This window comes from Solanum pennellii, chromosome 5, assembly GCF_001406875.1.
Source record: "Solanum pennellii chromosome 5, SPENNV200".
In the NCBI taxonomy this organism is placed as follows: Eukaryota; Viridiplantae; Streptophyta; class Magnoliopsida; order Solanales; family Solanaceae; genus Solanum; species Solanum pennellii.
Window position 1 is genome coordinate 30,868,758 of NC_028641.1, and position 21,422 is coordinate 30,890,179.

The 21,422-nt window shown below is 33.1% G+C and overlaps 1 long non-coding RNA gene across 4 annotated transcripts; it reads right to left on the reverse strand.

The window, feature by feature from the left end:
* Window positions 1-14,213: 14,213 nt before the first annotated feature.
* On the reverse strand, window positions 14,214-19,995 carry LOC107018773. Of its 4 annotated transcripts, none has more exons than XR_003578160.1 (6): window positions 19,837-19,995; window positions 18,010-18,450; window positions 17,137-17,195; window positions 16,134-16,230; window positions 14,812-14,957; window positions 14,214-14,703 (listed from the first exon to the last, which is right to left on the reverse strand). It is a non-coding gene; the product is annotated as an uncharacterized LOC107018773 (long non-coding RNA). The 4 variants fall into 4 exon arrangements; XR_001456669.2 differs by lacking the exon at window positions 16,134-16,230 and having other exon boundaries at window positions 14,812-14,896; window positions 18,010-18,120; window positions 18,272-18,450; window positions 19,837-19,992; XR_001456670.2 differs by lacking the exon at window positions 16,134-16,230 and having other exon boundaries at window positions 19,837-19,994.
* Between the last annotated feature and the right edge of the window lie 1,427 nt (window positions 19,996-21,422).

The following is a 21,422-nucleotide window of genomic DNA, read 5'->3' on the forward strand; positions in this document are numbered from 1 at the left end:
AAGAGAATTATTTAAACGTGTTAATTTTGTTTTAATGCTCAAGTTTCGAGTTAATGAAAGGGTAAAAGTTGAAGTCTCTCATTCGTGGAAATAAAGGGAACTATGTATTCCCGAAATAGTCGATTAAGATCAAAACTTTCAAGTGAAGAAAAGAGTAAAGAGTTGAGTTCATTTCTCAAAAGTTATATGGGAACTAAGTGTTCCCTAGAAAGTTAATGAATTTTTTTTTACATTTAAGTTACCATGAAAATATCATTTCTTAAAAGTGTTTTGAACGAGAAAAAGGGAACATTCATTCCAAGAGGATTTTTTAAATCTAAAGTGTTGAGCAAATTATCTCAACCCAATGAAAGGAAGTTTCTTTAAAAGCATAAACTAAAGTATATTTTTGGAGTAATTTTTAGCATCGATGTGGGGATGAGAGTTCATATCAACTCAAGTCTCCATGTAAACCGTGTAGACATCATGGGTATTACGAGTCATACTTTTAGATGATCATGTATGTTAAGCTAGTGAACCCAATAAGTTAAGGAAATATATGTGACGGCAAAGTATAGAACAGTTTTGGCAGCGTTGGCAAGACGTTGTATCACCACTTTGGATCATACTGGTGGTTGTCGGTTAGAGAATCTCCCACAGAACTATATTACTTTCTTAAATGAGGAAAACTGTGTTCGCTATTGAATTTTCTTGAATTAACAAAGTTTCTTTACTTTTCTACAAGTTTTGTATAGCTCGCATGTGTTTTAAATTGCTTTATACATACATTGACTTGAGTATGTCTTAAGTTGAGCAGAGCCAAGGTAAGTTCATCTTATTCTTATAAGGCTTAAGTTGTTATTTAGCATTCCAAATCGCATACTCATACATTCAATGTACTAATGCCAGTTGACCTACATCGTTTTATGATGCAGACGCATGAACCAGTATCAGCATCTAACGCCTCGTTGATCCAGCTTGAGAATATAGAGTTAGTGGTGAGCCTCTTTGCATTCCGGAGGACCCTTGTTATTACTTTACAATTTTTTCTTTTTTAGAATGTTGTGGGGTTTGTCCCAACATTCATCATAGATATTTAGAAGCTTCATAGAGAGATAGTCAGTCATTTAGTCCAGTTGAGTCTCTTTATTTACAAATATTTTTATTTTGAGACTTAAGAGCCATTTTGGCCAAGAAAATTAATTTAAGTTATTTATGAGAATGTTCTTGCCTTATCATTGAGTAAGTCTTTCGCTGAGTTGAGTAAGTCAGGTCAAGGGTTCTCTCAAGGCCATCAATGTAATTGGGTGCCAATAACATCCAGGGCGTAGGATCAAGGTACGACAAACAACACATGGTAATAACAATTTAATGTCAAGAAACTTCTTAATTACAACTCATATTTGAAAATGAAATCAATTCAAGAACAATTATAAAGAACATCCATTTCTCGATTTTTTAGGATGAAAATACGCAGAATTAAACATGATTTGCACGTGAGTGAACTAACCCAAAACTATGTGATCTCACATACCTCATATTATTGAATCTGGAAGAATCCACAATCAAACTTGAACGTTGTTGACGAATCTTGCCTTTTCTTCTTCTTTCTCTTTTATCCAAGCCCTAGTTTAGATGACCAATTTTTCTAAACTGATTGAATTAAGTTTTTGACCTTTAATTAGTTCACCATAATAAGGTAAATTAAATAGGTAAGGGAAATACCAAACTACTCTTTCATTTTAGATTGGACTTTCATTGTTTGAATAATCCAACTTCGAATGGTCATATCTCACTCATACGACTAGAAATCACACAAATTGAGCCGCGTTACAAAGATTATTGCAAGATATTTTCTATGATATAAGGAAACAAACCTAAATCATGTTGATCTATTAGTTACGGTCATTTAAAGTTGACCAAAAGTTAAAGTTAATACCTTCAGCAAATTTCAAGATTATTATATTCTTTCTAAATGGACTATTTCCATTTTTTCAACTTCTATCTAGTTACGGGGCCTTACAATATCTCCCCCTTGAGATCATTAGTCCTCGAATGAGATTAATCTTACTAGGATAAGGGTGTTATATCAATAACTCAGTATCCAACAATAAAATTTAACACATCAAGTATATAAACATGGAGTACTAAAAATTGAACTAGTACCTTGATCTGTAACTTGTATAGTTTCAAAGAGATGTGGATACCTCTTGTTCAAATCTTCCACATCTTCCCATGTAGCTTTCTGAACAAATTGATTCCAACAAAGGAATTTTTCAGAAATTACTCCCTTTGTCCTCAACTTATGAACTTCTCGATCAAGAATCTGAACTGGAATCTCCTCATAAGATAACCTATCATTGATCCCAATATTTTTAGTTAGTATGATCAATGAAGGATAATTCATGCACTTCTTCAAAATGGAGATATGAAAGACCGCATGAATCACGACTAACTATTGTGGTAGCTTTAACTCAGAAGATACTTTACCTACCCTTTACAATAATTTGTAAAGTCCAATATACCGGGCACTAATCTTACTCTTCTTACCAAGTGTCATTTGTGAAACTTTCAAGTATATCCAGGCATCTCCTTCAAACTCTAACTCCCTTCTCCTAACATCTGTGTAGGATTTCTCAGGACTCTCTGTGGTTTTCGACATCTCTTGAATCAATTTTACATTCTCCACAGTTTGATGAACTAAATGTTGTCCCATCAATCATGCTTCACTAACTTCAAACCATCCAATAGGAGATATGCATTTCTCTCCCATAAAAAGCTTCATAAGTAGTCATTTGTATGCTAGAGAGGTAACTATTGCTGTAAACTAAATATGGGGTAGGTTATCATCCCAATTACCTTTGGAATCAATCTCACAAGACCTCAAAATGTCCTCTAACGTCTATATAGTGTCCAATGCTTGCCCTTTTCTCTAAGGATGAAAGGCAACACATAAGTTCACCTTTGAACCTAAGCCCTTTTGGATTGACTTCCAAAACAGGGCAGAAAATTGTGCACCTCTGTCTAAAATAATGGAAACTAGAACCCTATGAAGTCTTACTACCAATTGAATATATACATTAGCATAATTATCTACTGAACGGGTAGTCTTCACCCGCAAAAAGTGGGTTGATTTTGTCATTCTATCAATAATCACCCAAATATAATCATGTTGCCCGGCGAGTTTGGGAATCCTATGATAAAATCCATATTAATTATCTCGTAGTTCCATTCTGAAATTTCTATATTTTGATCCAAACCACCGGGTATTTAGTGCTTTACTTTAACTTGTTGGAAATTCATACACTTAGAAACTAGCTCGGCAATGCCCTTCTTCATACTACTCCACCAATACACTTCTTTCAGATCACGATATATATTTGTTAAACCTTGATTAATGGAATATCTGGAGCTATGAGTTTCCTCCATGATTCTCTCTTGGAGTTTATCCACCTTTGGTACACACAACCTACATCGATAACTCAATACGCCATCTCCCCTTTGTTCAAAAGCCAATACTTTTTGCTTATGAACATTTTCTTTCAATTCAAGCAAAATTCGGATCCATTACTCATACTCCCTAACATGCAAGTCTATGCACATATTTTTTCTAACTCTCTCTTTTCTTCCTCAACATGGGGGGTACATCCCATACACAACATGGGTGGTACTTCCCATAGACAACATGCTTAAATCATTAGCAACAACATTAGTCTTACTTGGGAGTTAGAGAATAATCATGTTATAATCCTTGTATGATTCTAAATACCTACTTTGTTTGAGATTAAGCTCTTTTTGAGTTAACACATATTGAAGACTCTTGTGATCAGTGAACACGTCCACATGAACACCATAGAGATAATGGTACCATATTGTTAAGGAAAATACTACAACATCCAACTCTAAGTCATGGATTTGGTAATTCTTTTCATGCAATTTCAATTGTCTGGAGATATAAGCTATAAACTTGTCATTCTACATTAATACATAACTCAAATCAACTCTAGATGCATCACAATATCCCACAATACCTTGCCTACCTCCTAGTAAGGTCAACATCGGGGCAGTAATCAACCACATCTTCAATTCCTAAAAGTTTTTCTCACAAGCCTCAAACCATTGAAATTTCACTGTATTCTGAGTTTACTTGTTCAAAAGGGGATGAAATAGATGAGAACCTCTCTATGAACCTTCTATGTATCCATCCAAACCAAAGAAATTCCTAATATCAATGGGAGATATGGGTCTAGGACAATAGTGTATTGCCTTATTAATTGGAGATGTGGGTCTAGGACAATTTCGTACTGCCTCAATTTTCTAAGTATCAACTTTGATGCCCTCTCCAGACATATTGTGGTCCAAGAATGTCACAAACTAAAGCCAAATGTCACATTTAGAAAACTTAGTGTATAACTCCTTATCTTAAAGATTAAAGAACTATTTTGAGATAACTAGTCTGATCTTCTTCATTACCTGAATAGATTAGTATGTCATCAATGAAAATGATAACAAACATATCTAAATAAGATTTGAATACTCTATTCATAAGGTCCATGAATGATGAAGGCACATTTTTCAAACCAAAGGACGTGACTAGAAACTAATAATGACCATAACGGGTCCTAAATGTTATCTTTGGAATATCACATTCCTGTACCCTAAACTGTGGCAACCTGATGTGAGGTCTATTTTTGAAAAACAAGAAACAACCTTAAGTTGATCGAAAAAATCATCAATTCTCGAAAAAACGATTCATATTTTTTAGGGTAACCTTTTTCAACTAACGGTAATATATATGCATCCTAAGTGAACCATCCTTCTGTAACACAAATAAGACCGGAGTTCCCCAAAGAGAGACACTTGGTCGAATAAAACCCTTATCAAGGAGATATTGCAACTGGTCTTTAAGATCTTTCAACTAAGCTTGATTCATTTTATATGGAGGAATAGATGTCGGATGTCTATACAGAAAAATGTGTATATCGAAGTCTATCTCTCTTTGGAGGGACTCCAGGAAGATCATCTCGAAAGACTTCTATAAATTCTTTTATTATGGGAACTGATTGAATAAGAGGTATCTCAACAGTAGAGTCATTAACACGGACTAAGTGATAGACACACCCCTTAAAAACCAAATTACTTGTCTTAAGGTACGAAATGAAACAACCCTTAGGCATTGTTCAACTTCTTTTTCACTCTATGACTGACTCATTTGGAAACTTAAACTTGACCACTAGAGTTCTACAATCAATTGAGGCATAACAGGTGTGGATCCAGTCGATACCAAAAATGATATTGAAATAAAATGATTAACTTGACTAAATCAACCATGGTACTCTTATGATTGACGAAAATGGGTTAATCACGATAGACTCTCTTTACTAAAATAAACTCACCAGCTTATGTGGAAACACTGAAGGGTTCACTAAGTTGATCAGGAATAACATCAAAATTCATAGCAACATATGGAACTACAAATTATAAACTCTTCCATGGGTCTAGCAAAGCATAAACATTAGATTTAAAGACTTCAAGCATAATAGTGACAACATTTGGCGAATACTCTCGCTCTTGGTGAACGATGATAGCATATCGGCCGTCTGATCCTTCACCAGTACCTGAAATAGCTCCTCTAAGTGCAGCTATGTCTTATGGAGAAATTGAATAAGACTAGGCTCTAATGCCCCCATTACCACAATCGTGCTTGTTCTTTGTACATTCTCACATGAAATGACCATTCTGAACACATTTGAAGAACCTAGTGGAGCACTCACGACATGCACCAGAATGGTTCCTACCACACTTAGCGGAAGCATGAGGATTAAAAGCCCCTTTCCCCACACTACCCTGAGAATAGCCAAGTTTATTTCTGAAATTTTGAATATTGTGCTCATTCGGATTCTTGGGTGCAGGTGCACTAGCTGATGATGGAGCAAGTCCTTTTTTGTTTATGTTGGAAGGATAACTAGTTAACATTACTCTTCAGTTGCTTGGAGTCATTCCTTGTCTTAACTATCTTGTTATTAAATTATTTTTAATCTCTCAGCCTCACCTCTTTAACCTGTTGCACATATACCATTAACCTCGATATATCCATGTCCCCAATTAGCATCACTGCCCTTCCCTCTTTGGTAGAAAGCGGGGACAAACCAACAACTAACAGACTTATTATACTCCTCATATCGACAACCTTTTTTAGAGCATAACGACACAGCTCGGTGAACTTCAACCCATACTCATGAACACTCATGGAATCCTTCTTAAGTGTGAGAAACTCTCGTACCATAGCCTCTTTTAGTTTTTAAGGAAAGAAACACCCCAAAACGGCCTTCTAAATACAAGCCCAACTCGAAGGTGGTGCTTCCTAAACTCGGTTCAACTTCCATTGATAACACCAAATCCTAGCAACACCTTTCATGTGGTATGCAGCTAGTTCCATCTTCTCAGTATAAGAAACATTCATGCCATCAAATACCTTTACAACTCCTAAATAAAGTTTTATGGATCCTGATCAATAGTGCTTGAACCACTGAAACTTGGAGGCTTCATCCTCAAGAACTAACGAATTCTGAAAGTGTCAGTATTTTCTTGTAGTAACTTCGCCTTTGGGTTACACTTCAGGTGCATTAGGTAACTCTTGAACTTTATGCTCTGATACCAAGTTTGTCACGCTCCGATCCTACACCACGAGCCTGACTGGCATTCTAGATACTTTGATGGCCCCAGGAAAACCCTTGTCGTGACTTACTTACTCAACCAAAGACTTAACTCATAAAAGATAAATTTATATACTAAACTACAACGTTATAAATGAACATTCATTTGCCATTAAGGCAAACTTAATTCTCACCATAAGATAATGATAATGAAAAGACTAAATAACTAAGATCTAATTATCTATGAAACCTCTGAAACAACTGAGATGGATGTAGGGACAACACCCCCGATCATCCTAACAATTAAAACGCTAAAAAAACAAATGATAAAAAGGGATCCCTCTAGAAATCATGAAGGCTCACCAACTAACTCTGATTGCTCAACTAGAAAATTGATGTGCTGGATGCTGATCCTTATTACCTGTGTCTACTTAGTCATAAGATGTAGGAAATGAAAACAGTTCATTGATTGTACGAGTATACAAAGGGAATTCTAAAAAAAGGAATAAGCTTGAAAGGAGTAGAGGAACTTACCTGGCTCAATTAAACTCAACATAACTGAACTCATTTCTATATGAAGCCATTTAAAACAAGTGCAATATAAATAAAATATGTTTTAAAATATGATCTCAACTCTGTGTGTAAGAAAAGATACAAATAAATCTGAAATGTATGTAAAAATATAATGAATTGTGAATCTAAGATTACAATTACTTGTGCAGGACTTTCTCTAACAGAAAACCATCACGTAAGAGCTATTGTGATGATAGAATATTTTTCTTCATGGTGCCATTGTAATCCTATACCTTGTCCAGGGTATAGATCCTAAACTACAAAGTGAATCCACTAGTCTATGCTAAAAACGCTAAAGGAATCATCGAAAAAGTGTAAGGCTTTTCTACTAATTGGTTTATGTGGGTTCTGTGTTGACTAAACTCTGTGTTATATCAGTGTTCAATTTAACTCCTAAAATATGATACTATGTTTTTTTTTTGCTTAAAAACACACTTCTTTCTGTTATTTGAGATAATTGCTCAAAACTTAGTACAAAGGTTATCTTGGAAATCAATGTCTTCTCTTGCTTCATTTAAAAAGCGATTACTCTTTATAAAATCTAACTCAAAGGCTCTTTGGAAATGAAGGTTTCCTCTTTTGATTAAACGTGAAAATATTTTAAACCCTTTGGGAATTTTTATTCCCCATAAACTCTTGAAGAAATAAACCTCAACATTACTCTTTAGTCAACGTGAACTTTCAGTCTTAAAACAAAGTTAAAAGCATTTGCAAAAGAGTTCCTTAAACGACTCTAACAACTTCCTAGACCTGACTCTTACCTTTCCTTGAATTCGAATTTATTGATTCAATGTGATGATTCATGCTTCTTGATGATTTTTAGATATTTAGAAGTTATTTAGAGTAGTTAGAACCAAATGGAAGTGTTAAAACACATTAAAAGGACTTAAACAGACTGATCTACAAAAAAACTTATGAATAACAACGACGATTTGGGTGCATCCCTGGCTCGCCACACAAGCCCCAACTTACCTTGGATCCTTTTTGGTGCGCTGCCCTAGCGTCTCTACCGCAGAGGGGTGCGCCGCACATGACCCTCTCTATGTGTGTCTCATAAATGTTTCAACCCGTTTTGTGATCCTAAATCAATTTATATGATTCCTTTTCTCAAATTCACTTGAATATCAGATACCCAAGAACTATACACGATATCTAACTCAAACAACTCAAGGAAACAACACTTTAATGTCAAGAAACACCTTTAAACCAACTCATATTAAAGAATGAAATCAATTCAAGAACATCAATTTCCCAATCTTTTTAGGACGAAAATATATTGAGTTAAATATGCTTGGCACATGGGGGAAATAACCTAACGTTGTGCGATCTCAAATACCACATAAGATTAAATTCTTTGTGAAATCGACAATCAAACTTTAATGTTCATGATGAATCTTTCCTTTTCTCATTCTTTCTCTTTTCTCCAAGCCCTAGCATAGATTTATTATCATGACGAATCTTGCCTTTTCTCCTTGTTTCTCTTTTCTCAAAGCCTTAGCATACACTTAAAAAATTTTAAACTGATCAAATTCAGTTTTTGAACCTTAATTAATTCACTATAAATAATTAAATTTTGGGTAAGGAAGTACCTAACTACCCTTTAAAAATTCGGATTGAACTTCCTTTATTTGAGCAGCTCAACTTCGATTGGCATATCTCACTCATACAAATCGGAATAGTCCAAACTAAATGGAATTGGATATATAATTCCAAGATCTTTCCTACGATATGTGAAAATACACCTAAATCATCTTGAGTAATGAGTTATGGTCGTTTAAATTTTACCAAAAATCCAGCTTAATAGCTTAAACAAATTTCCTGATTTTTATATTCATTCTACAAAATGACTATTTTCAATTTGTTGAACATCTTTCTAGTTAGAGGGTGTTATAGTTCAGGACAATGTTAGAATTAAGTGTCATTCATCATTTCTAGAAAAAAATATTTACTATGATACTTAACCAATAAAAAATGTGTGAGTCTTTGTCCCCTACTTGACATATGTTGACTAACTTTCAATAGTAATAATAAGAATGCTTACGTCCACTATTCATAGAAACTTATACTTTATCATTCATTTCATTATTGTTTAAATAATTTTCTAATTTAGTAATATTCACATTATTATTAATGTAATACATGGTTTAATATTCACGTGCAAATGCACGTGCATCAAAACTAGTTATTTTAATGTTACAAAAGAAGCTAAAGTCATTATGAACACAAACACTCGAATGGATATAGTATTCCAGCCCAGCCCACACAAGAAAATTAAAAGGATAAAAGATAAAGGGGGTGGGGTCAAAATGTTATATACGCATAAGTCTCATAAGGGAAGTGAAAAGGATTCTAGAAGAAGGTTTCAGCGGCTGTCTCCGTCTTCAGTGAATTCTTCGCAGGTAAGACGGAAGTCATTTTATTTTCTTTTCTTTCATTTCTATTTTTGAAACTTTGTTATTTCATCCATTCCACCCTTATAATTAATAACTAGTTTTGCGGCACGTGGGCTGCACTGTGTATTGTATGTGTAGTATATATATATATATATATCAGCTTAAGAATTTAATTTTAATATATGAACAACATCAATTATGGTGAAAGATATTTCCTTTCTTCAATTCTACCGTAACTTTGTGGAATTTTACTCTTCTCGTTTGTTCTGCTACATGTATATCATATAATTTGTGTCTAATAAAAGTATCTACTATCTTATAGAATTCATATCGTGATATAAAATATTAAACTATTTTAATAAGAAAAATTAATAGATGAATAAAATTTAAAGTATTATTTATAGAATCTTTTATTTGATTTAAAATCATTTTCATGAGAAATCACAAGTTTTTATCTATTTTTATATAGTTAGCAAATAGTGTATCTTTTGTAACATTCCCTCAAATTATATATAATGAACACAACATAACAAAGAATTCATACTTAAAAATTTCATACTCAAAATAAATATTTTATAAAGAAAATAAAAAGTATATGGAACAATACATAGCCAAATAAGAAGGAAGACGAAAATATATGTTAATGTTCTTTTTACTCTAATGTTCCATTTGTTTGAAACTGTTGCCACAACCACTTTATTTCTCATTCATTTTAACTTACATATCGAATACAAAATGATTATTTTCATGGTAATATTATCATACAATAAGTAAATTGTAAAATTTTATTTTTGAAATAGTTGATTGAACATAAAAATTAATAACTCAATGGACTACGTTGATGCCCGTTATTTAAGCTAAATTTGAAAGAAATTCCTTCATTTGAGGATAAAATTATTTAAAAATAAAAAAATGAAGAAGAAATATTTCACCCAAATCATGTGTCTTTTTCATATTTGTTTATTATTGTTGTGCCTATCACAATTTATTAAGTCATGATAATCGTAGGAAAAAAATATAAGCGTGACTTGATGAATGATTTGCTACAAGTTTTTCACAACCTCTTTAATGTCGTAACTCGAAATTCATTGAATTTGAAAATTAATAATTTTTTTATTATAACTCTCGATATTTTTCATGAAGAAGAAGACTAAAAAACTTACAAATATCATAGATTAATAGTGAGACGAAATCCCTCAGTTTATAACTAACAAATAGTGGTATGGATCGGTGCTAATTGTGTCTTATCAGAAAAGTCACAAACTTTTGAAAAATTCATTCCTTATCGGAAGATTCACAACTCATCGGAAATGTCACATCCCTTTGGAAAAGTCAAAATCCTTCAGAAAAGTCACAACTCATCGAAATTGTCACTGTAACACCCCGAAAAAAATTTAAATTAATACTCGAACCATCCTTCGTAGTGAGTATGTTTTTTCCTAGGAATTTTAAATTTCATTATGAATTAAGGTCATGTCACTAAATTTAGCACCAATTGTTCCAAAAATGACAAAATTGGAAATAGCAAAATCTGAAATTTTTAGAGTTAAGTTAAGTGTAAGTTTTGGGTCAACTTCAAACGACCATACCTCCTAGTACAAAATGAGTTAGGTGTGCTTCAAGATACCATAGGAAATATCTTTGAATTATCTTTCCAAAGACGCCGACTTTGAAAAGTTTCGAGTTCAGATGAGTGAGATATGATTTTTTGAAGTTAGGTTTCCAGTTAAGGAAATTTAGCTGAAAATAGTGAACGGTTTTTTGTCTTTTCGTTACCCAATCAGATTTAATTTGTTTCTAGTAATATATTAAGGGTATAATCCTATTATGTTCAGTGTTATAATACTAAGATGCTCCTAGAGTTTTAGTTGAGAGTTCAAGAAGAGAAAAGAAGAGAGAAGAGGAGAAAAGAGGAAAGGATGAAGGTGTTCGTCGACGTTCTTGAGTTTAGTTGTGAATTTTCATCATGGTTTTGATCCTTAAGAGGTATGTAATCTTTCATAGTGTTTGTTTTGTTCATCCACACACCAATCATGATTTATTCCGCGTAATTTCTTTCTTAAAATTTATGGATTTAAGTTCTTAATGAGTTCTTGATAAGTGTTCTTGAAGTTTAATTATGTTTTGATATAAGATTCTACTTGGGTAAACTTTGCCATATCTCTTGGAATATTAACAATTATGTATCCAATTAAAGCTAATTCAATCTACTTTCCAACTCCACAAATTTTGCATCAATCCAATTTATGAGAAAAAGTGGTGACTATTTTAGTAACCTATACAGTGCTGTTACGAATTAGCCGACGGAAAAACATCTAAAAGGTTTTTTTTTCCAATAAAACACAAAACGAATTTATTAACTAATCAAAGGTTCAAAACAATCAGATTTTCATCTATACTAATGAAAATCATAATTCTTGGCCATAGAGATTTCAAGAAACTAATTCAAGAATCTCAAGAAAAGTTTTCTTGATCATTTACCTTCAAGCTATGATTTCAAGGTTTCTATTCAAGTTCTTATCCAAGATTCTTCAAGAAACTTGTTCTTTCTGTCTATAATCATTCCTAACATGATCATAACCTTGAATTCATAATTCAAATTCAACGTAGAGTTGAGAGTTAGGTTTTGAGAATTTTTTTGAACGTTCTAAGAAAGTCATTTTGAGTCGAGTTGATAAGTCTTCTACAAGTTCTAGTAATTTATTCCAAGGTTCGAGTAAGTAAGTAAGAGGATGAGGAAAAATTCTTCACGGTTCTACTTTTTCCACATGAGATTCTTCATATTATGAACCATAACTCTTGAATTCATAATTCACATTCAAGAGAGAGTTAAAAGGAGAATTAAGAAAACCTTTTGAGTTTAATTACGAAACTTTTGAGATCTACTATTGATTTTAGCTAAGATTTTGATGAAGTATGTAAGAGAATGAGAAGAGTTGTATTCATGAGTTCAATGTAATTCTGTAGACCTTCGAATTTAGTAGTTCATGCGCATAATTCCACATGAACCCTATAATTCAAACATTCTTGAGATAAGAAGTGTATTTTAGTCCTTGAGTTGAGTAGTTCATGCTCCTAATTCCACATGAACTCTCCAAGTTGAACATCATGAAATCATCCATAAACATGAGATGATGAACCTTGAATGCATACTTGAACTAAAGAAAAGTTAAGAGACAAGTCTAGAAGTTAAGAAGCAAGTCAAACAAAGATTTATAAAGTTCTCAAAAACCTTTTACAAACGTTTTAAGTTTGTTTTAAGACTTAAGTTTTGAGTTAAGAGTAAAGAGTAATAAGTAAAGTTGAAGTTCATTTCTTCAAAAGTGTATGGAGACTAAGTATTCCCAAAGAGATTTAAAATATTTCCACATTTATATAAGAATGGAAACTGAGATTTCCAAAGAGCTTTCGGGCTAGTTTATAGAAAAGAGTAATCGCATTCTAAATAAAGCAAGAGAGGAAATTGAGATTTCCAAGATAGCCTTTGAGGTAAGTTGTTAAATACTAATCTCAAATCATAGAAGAAAAATTTTTTAAAACATAAGATCTAGTATATTTTCGGAGTAATATTGTGCACCGCATTGGGAACGAGCATGAGTTCATATAATTCACGTCTCAATAAAACCATGTAGTCACAATGGGTAGAAAAGGTTTATACTTTTTAGATGAATCCTTTTCACAAAAGACTGTTGGATCCACTAAGTTAAGTTAGGTCTTATACTTATAGCAAGGTATATGATTGTCCTTGGCATTGTGAGGTAAAGTGTTGTATCATCACAATAGCTCTTAAGTTATTGTTGTCGGTTAGAGAAACTCCTGCAAAAGTTATTATATTATTATATACAACAGTTAATTGTATTTTAAAATACATTTTAGAGTTATGTTGTATCCTTGCTATATGCACATAGTTGACAAAATCTTATCGAACTACTTTTCTTTGTGTTTAATTTTTTTTTACTCCTTTATATTGAAATGGGTTCGGTTAAGTATCATGAGTGGAGTATTTTGTGTAAAGTACCTTAAGTTGAGTATCTTGAGTTAATATGCACTTCATTGAGTCGAGTATCATATCTTTGAAGTTTAGTATCGAATCCCTGAGTTGCATATCTTATTCTTATGTTGAGTTGAGCTGAGTGAGCACTACACCATTTTAGGCCTATGGCCACTAGTAAAGTGTAGCTTAAACTAGCAGAAAGTGTTGCCTTTGATAAAAGGCTACACTGTTGGACTTTAAGCAACACTTTTTAAGGGGTGGCCTAATGATGCGTAACTTTTGACATTAGGCAACACTTTTTAAATGTCGCCATCTTTGGCTACACTTATAAAGCGTAGCCAAAGAAGTATAAGGGCACGCTTTGTTGTGATGCATTAGAGACAATTATTTTTTATTATACTACACTTAAAAAATATTGCCTTTGTAGTGTTTATTAGTCACACTTAAAAAGTGTTGCCTTTTATTGATCATCTAGAGCAACACATATAAAGTGTACATCTAGAGCAACACTTATAAAGTGTAACTTTATATCTTTTCTAAAGCAACACTTATAAAGTGTAACTTTAACATTAGACACCCTACAACAACACTTTTGAATTGCATATATTCAATATATAATCACATAATCTTATACAAACAATAATTAGAAAGTGATTAAACATATACACGTGGACATAGCTCAATAGTTTTCAAATGATGATAACAGAAAAGTTAACAGGCAAAATCAATGTTTTAGAAACTAACAAATCCACCACCCACCCTCAACCATTAAGAAGGCAACAATACTACAATAGTGAAGAAAGGCACAATAATTATAAATCTTTTTTCTTTTGACATTCACCTACTCGTTTCACTACGGACAATCATCCAAGGCACTGCCTCAACAATCAGATCAAGACCCTTTTGTGGGTCAAGCCTCCTAATGAAACTGATCAATTGGACATCATCACGAACTGGTAAATCAAGTTCCTTCTGCAATGCTGCTTTATATTGAGGCTTGCCAGTCTGCAGTGTGTACAAGGAGCGGTTCAGGTAACCATCTGACACAATAAGTGAATGTCCAACTCAGTGTTCCACTCTCTTTTGTATCAATCCAATTCATAATACCCTGTAATTTCCAATCATTCTCATTAATTATCTGATGCAATCTCCAACGACCTTTAGAAGTCTGTTTCCATGAATATCCATGACTTACTGTAACTACACGATCTGTTACCTTTAGACTAGCCGCAAAAATGTTGAAATGCTCACCTACTACTGGGTCATACAACTTGAAAGGGTCCATTAGTGTGGTCGAAGATCTACACATGGAAAATCCATTAAAGCACCACGACCGTGCATGAAATGGAAAAAATTATAAAGCTGAAAATGATAGAAAGTTGGCTAAGATTGCTATAACCATTATTCATGTTACAAAAAGACAAAATAAATGACACAATTAGAAAATACTAACAAAATCCAGAACTTGGATAGAGATAACTTCAATTACTATACTGTTTTATATTCCAAATCATTGTTTTTACACTCTTCACATTATACTTAAAAGTTATACACTACAAACATTTCAAATAATTTGCACAGGTCAAAGTAGGTAATGTTTTATTGGACGATCAAAGTATTTCTAGTTCTCTGGTGCTTACATTACATGAGTAAGAATTTGCTAACTCCATAACAGCCCTTTGTACTTTTCATGAAGAAAATTCATTATAAAATAAAGTTGTATTCAGATACATATCAAATGATGCAACAAGTATTAAATTAAAAGATGATAACTAGTAGTAGAAGAACAATATCTCTGAGTCCTACTGCATGAACAATAGGAATAGTCCCATATTTCATTGCATAATGTTGCTTCAGTCTGCAAGACTCAAATCTAAAGGCCTGAGCAGAATGTATGCACCACCAGTTATACGATGAGAACTTCATCTCAGAGAAACCAACACATCCTCTAATATATCATTGTGTTGACACTCAAATTGCCTTAGTATCTGTTCAAACTCATGAACCTCACCTTGCTCCGGCTCTAGGTATTGTCATCACATCCCTTCTAATGGTTCGACTTGTTTCCACTCGCTAACCGGTTGGCAAAACTACTTTTTTTCTTTGGTTAACTAGGGCGAACAGTAGAAACAAGCAAACCTACAATTAAAACTATTGTTTCTTCATTTAAGTTTCGATTCTACAAATAAAGAAACAAGTCGAAACAGAAATTAATGAAAAATTCATATATAAATTTCTCAATATATATTCAAAAATTAGGAAGAAATCAAACTCTTTAAATTCTCCAAAGAAATTCACACAGAGAACAACTCCTCTTTCACACACATATTATCACAAAAGGTTGTGAAGGAGCAAAACCTTGGATTTAGTTAGCTAGAATGAAGAAAACGTGACATAGGAGCGGTAGGCATGCAATCTCTTAGCGTCATCTTATATACTACGTACTATAGTTATAAAAAAACAAGGAAAATAGAATTATGATTACTTAAGGAACTATGTTATACATAATATATACTTGGAACTACTGCAATTACTTACAACCAGACTTTCTACAGGGAGGCTTTCTGTGATTCCCTTCCAACAAAAAAACCCTTGGCCTAGGGGGTTGTATGCAACAATCCCAATGCCCAATCCTCTGTATTAAGGAAGCAAAAAAATGTGATAGTTCATAATGTTCTTTCTGCTATCTATAGATAGCTTAATGACTAACCAGTTCAAATACTATATGATAAAAATTGTGGTTTCATATGCAATAATATTGGTCATTAAAGTGATCTTAATCATTGAATGACAACATTCATCAAATACAAGCATACCTACAAAGTAGAATTACATCTTTTTATATGTCATGAGTCCAAAAATAATACTCCATTCACACACAAGTGATGGAATGAAGAGCATGTTCCCTGGTAATTGTGTCAACAATAGCTTTAGAAAAGCCGAGCACGAGCACACTGAGAAATTCAAATATGAAGGACAAGTAGCAACAACATTGAGAGAAATGGGAAACAAAAATATGTCAGACAGTAGGAAGAATAATCAAACAACTCTGTCGATGTCACAAAACAAGAAACAAGAAAAGAGCCTTCACCCTCCATGGCACTCTTACAATACAATCTTTTCCTCAAAAGATATTCAAACTACTCATGCCTAGTTTCTACACGGTATAGCAAATGACTCAAATTATTCAATCTTCTTATAATTGCATTGTTAAGCACAAGTGACATGCACTTAAACTACCTATTGAAGAACAATAGACTGTTAATGTCCTAGAAATCTCGGAAAATTCCACTTCATAAAAGACACAAGTTGACATATACAATTACATATCTTTTTACAACTACTAGTTCAAATTAATCTACAGTATAAGATGTTAAGACATTATTAGGAAAAAGACAGAATCATGATCTCAAATACCAAATATGATTAACTCCCACAAAAAAAGGTAATAAGTTGCATACTTCTATGTTAGTCTTCAAAGACTATAAAATAGAAGAACCAACACAAAAAATAATGTTGTCAGGAACCAAGAAATACGGACCTTTATATACTATCCACAAAATTCTGGGGCACCATAGCCATAGGTCGTAAGATGATCTCCTGACAACCAAAAATCAAGTACAACTTTACTTATTGAATTTCAAATCCTTCGGTACAGTGCATAAGAAAAATAAAAAAAGGCAAGGTTTCAGTGAAGATTCATGATACACATGATGATCCACATGCTCCTACTGTAGCAGATCTACTATCATATGAAGTACAAGCAAAATTTGTATGTTATGCAATGAGAAAACCACTGTGGGACCAGATTAAATTATGTTGATCATTACTTGCTGCACTGTTGGTTGTTGAAGAGGTCAATAATGTCTTTTCCCCTGCTTATAAGTGAAAGATTAACAGAACTTAGCAGAACTAAGCAGTCGAACTAAGCTCTTTTATCTAGTTTCATGAAGGATAGAACTTATTTTATCCTCAAAAATAATTGCATTAGCGCCAAGTCTAGATATACACTTTCAGAACCTTCCGAAGGAAGGATCTTTCATTACATATATACAAGAATAAGTTATAGAATTTGTGCAACACAATTAGTGGTAAGGTTGGCGTACATTCTACCCTCCCCAAACCTAGCTTGTGGGATTTCATTGGGAATGTTGTTGCTATGTGCCATTTCATTTGTGACTGAAAGACAAAAAACATAGACAAATATAAGTAGGAAGTGGTCCTTGGTTTATTAAACGATCTTCCGTGCTACATTCAACCATACTTCAGACTGAAGTTAAAAGTGTCTAATTCTATTTCTTCTTGTGTAAAACCAGAAAAAATGCGATAAACACAGTTAGACCAAAATTCTAATAATGCGATCAAGGAAGTTAGACAAAGTAATCTTCCCTTCAGCTTTAATGAAAAATGATACCTGTGGGAAGAAGCTCTTTCTGAATCCAAAATTAGAGTCGATATCCAAATGTCCTCTGGGACCTAGAGGAATATCTTCTCTATATTTACAATAACCACATGTAGCATTTCCCTAACAAATCAGTGAAAAGTAAGCATACTCAAGATTTCAAGTACACAAAAATTATGGAGATGTTTAACCAACCAACAATATGGCATGAAAGCAAATGATTCTTGACTTGTAGAATAGTGCCAAAAGTCGAGTAAATGGAGATTTTCATCACCTGATAAATTATAGGGAGATATCCACCAACATCACGCAGAATGGTAACATTAGGAAGTATTCCACCTTGACCTTCCACAACGACAAAATTATTGTCATGCCCATCACGTAAAGTATATCATACACTTGATTTACAGCATGCCCTGCATCACTCCATCCATTTGTGCTCATAGTTATTTCCTGCACGAAAAATAACTCCCAATATATGAAAATATCCCTTCCAAGTTATATTACTCTCCATGGCATGCTTTCAACTCAAATAAACAAGTAAAAGCAAACCATCAATTGATCTATAATAATGATTCCAGACAATTCCGACACTGCTTACATAACAAATGTTGTTCACAATGAATCTCGATTATAAATTTAGCAACTTGTCAATTCATCCCATGAAAGCCAAAATAGAAGATTGAATTCACAAAGCCATAAACTAAAAACTTCCTACTAACACAGTTACTTAAAGTATGCCTATTAAAATCATATTCTTTATGTGGAAATTGTGGAAAGCTAAAATACCCGTAGATGGTATATTTTAAAGAAATAGGGAATCCAATTCCCATCCAGATGCTTTTGTTGTGAGAATCATAAGGCAGAAGATATTCCTCATGATATCATAAAAATATAAAATCACCTTGGGTAGTCCTCCAAAAAGAAGTGTTAGATCAAGCTGCGAAGGTATTTAAGGAGAACCAAATGAGCCTGTAGGTATTACGAGAGCACCAAAGAAGCGATGACCTTTTTGCCATATGCATTGGCATATCTGGCAGAAGCAGTAGCAGCACGTTCAGCCTGAGCACAACTTAAACCTTTTGCAGCAGACAAGGCTGCAACCTTAATCCGTTATGTTGTATCCTGAGCAGGACTTTCTTCATTCTTAGAGGATGACATAATCTTGTCTCTCAACAAAGAGAAGTCCCTTCTTTTATTTTACATTAATCTATACCACTACCCTTGTTCGAAGAATAGCACAAGGAGATAACATTGTTAACAAAATAACAAAATACCAGCCAAAAAAATAAAAGGTAATGATACTATATTATTGTAAGAACAATTTTTATTTCTTCCAAGCACAGTGCATGCCCAAGTAAAGATTAGTAAATTATGCCTCATTCACAAGCTAGTTCATCAGCATATCTTATCTCAATACACCGAAAAAGATTGTCTTTCAGGTATTAGGGGTCTTAAGTTAAAAGAGAATATAAATTACTACAAGTATTAGGTATCTAAACAAATTGATATTGAATGTTTTCTTAGATATTCAAGTAAATTAGTTAGTTAATTAAAAGAACCTGAACAGACAGTAAAACAATAACAACAAGAATTTAACCCTAACAGCAGAGAATACAGTGATAATATGCATCATACATATGCAAGGACGACTCAACCATAAAATCCATGGATTTAAGCACAAAATCCTCAAAATTACAAATCCTGAAAGAATAAAAAATCCTTATATTAAGTTCTCTCAAATACAAGCACATATCTATACATCCAAATATGCCAAATTGTACAAACCCAAAATCAAAGAATCGCCAAAAACAATAAGCAAAAAGATGAAGGACATACATAGATAAATAATGTGACATCCTTTATTCTTTGCTAAAATCGCCTTCTAGCTGCAAGACCTAATTGTTCTTCGACTTCAGTTCCTCAGTTGTTCAAGTCTTCAGCTGAGACGTTCTTCTGAGAAAGAGAACTTGTTTTTCTAATAAATGTTTTATGTATTTTATTAAAATTAATGTTTTATGAATTAGTATTTTTGGCCAATAAAAATGTGAGGGAGACTTGAAATAATTTTGGAGGGAATTTTTTAAGTGAAAATTTTAGTGAAATTTTAAGGACACACTTCTAATGTGTTGTTTTTACTATTATAAAAATAGGACACTTTTAAAGTGTGGCTGTATATGTTAATAGTTATTGTCAATTATATCATATTGTAGCAACACTTATAAAGTATAGCTTATAACATTAAAGAGTATACTTTTGAAATGTTGCCTATATAAAGTGTAGCTAAAAGTTAAAACTTGGGCTACGCTTTGAAAGTGTCCCCAAAAATATATTAGGCAACACTTTACAAGCGTTGTCTAGAATTAGTGTGGTCATAGGCCTAAAATGGTGTAGTGGAGTTTCATTAGGGGAAAGTATATTTCTGTTTTATTCAAGTCTGAAACTTATGTTATACTTTAGAATTCCCGTTACATGCTCGTACATTCCACGTACTGAGCCTACTGGCCTGCATCTTCTGATGATGCAGACACAAGTATTTAGGATCTTTAACAGGAGCTTCGTTGACACATTCAAGAGTTCGATTTAGCTATGGTGAGCCTCCTTGCTTCTGGAGGATTTTATTTACTTTCCGTTTAGTCAAGATGTTGTGGGTCTTGTCCCAACTTCCATATTTATCAGTTACTGGCTTCATAGATATTTACTTTAGTTAAGAAGTCTGCATTCATCATTTATTTTATTAAATTTTTAAAGACTTAAGGTGCCTATTTTATAGCGAGTTTAATATGTTATTCTATTAAGAGTTAATCTTTAAAGTTAAGGTTTTGTATTTGAGTGATTGATTTTTCTCAATTTTAAGCTTTGCCTGCTTAAGTTAGTCTTCCACTTGTAGTCAACCAGGATTAGGGTTCGATTTAGGATCAACAATGGTTCTTATGTGTCAGCCACATCTAAGGTGTAAACTTGGGTCATGACCGTCACAACCCTTTGGAAAAGTCACAACTTATTGAAAAGTCACAACCCTATAATAAGAAAGGTATCTACTTTTCATACAGTAATAAATTGAGTATTTTTAAATTGGATAGATATATAGTCATTTAATTTCTCTATTTCATTTTTTAAGACATTGCATACTTTATATATCGAAATGGTAATGTGAACTACCCTTCTGTTAATAGTTTCAGAAGAAATGTGCAAAGTAAATGGTGAATAAGAATAATTGGACAGCGAGAGTACATCAATTATTCATGTATTAATTTTAGGGAAAAAAGAAAAAATGTTCATCAACTTCCATTTATTTTTTGAGTTTATCCATACAATTAAAATAAAGTTGTTCCTACCCTAACCTATACAAACTTATCACCCGTACCCTCCAAACAAATGGTTTTCCCCATATCGATCTCAAATTCTCAATCAAATTTGACCCT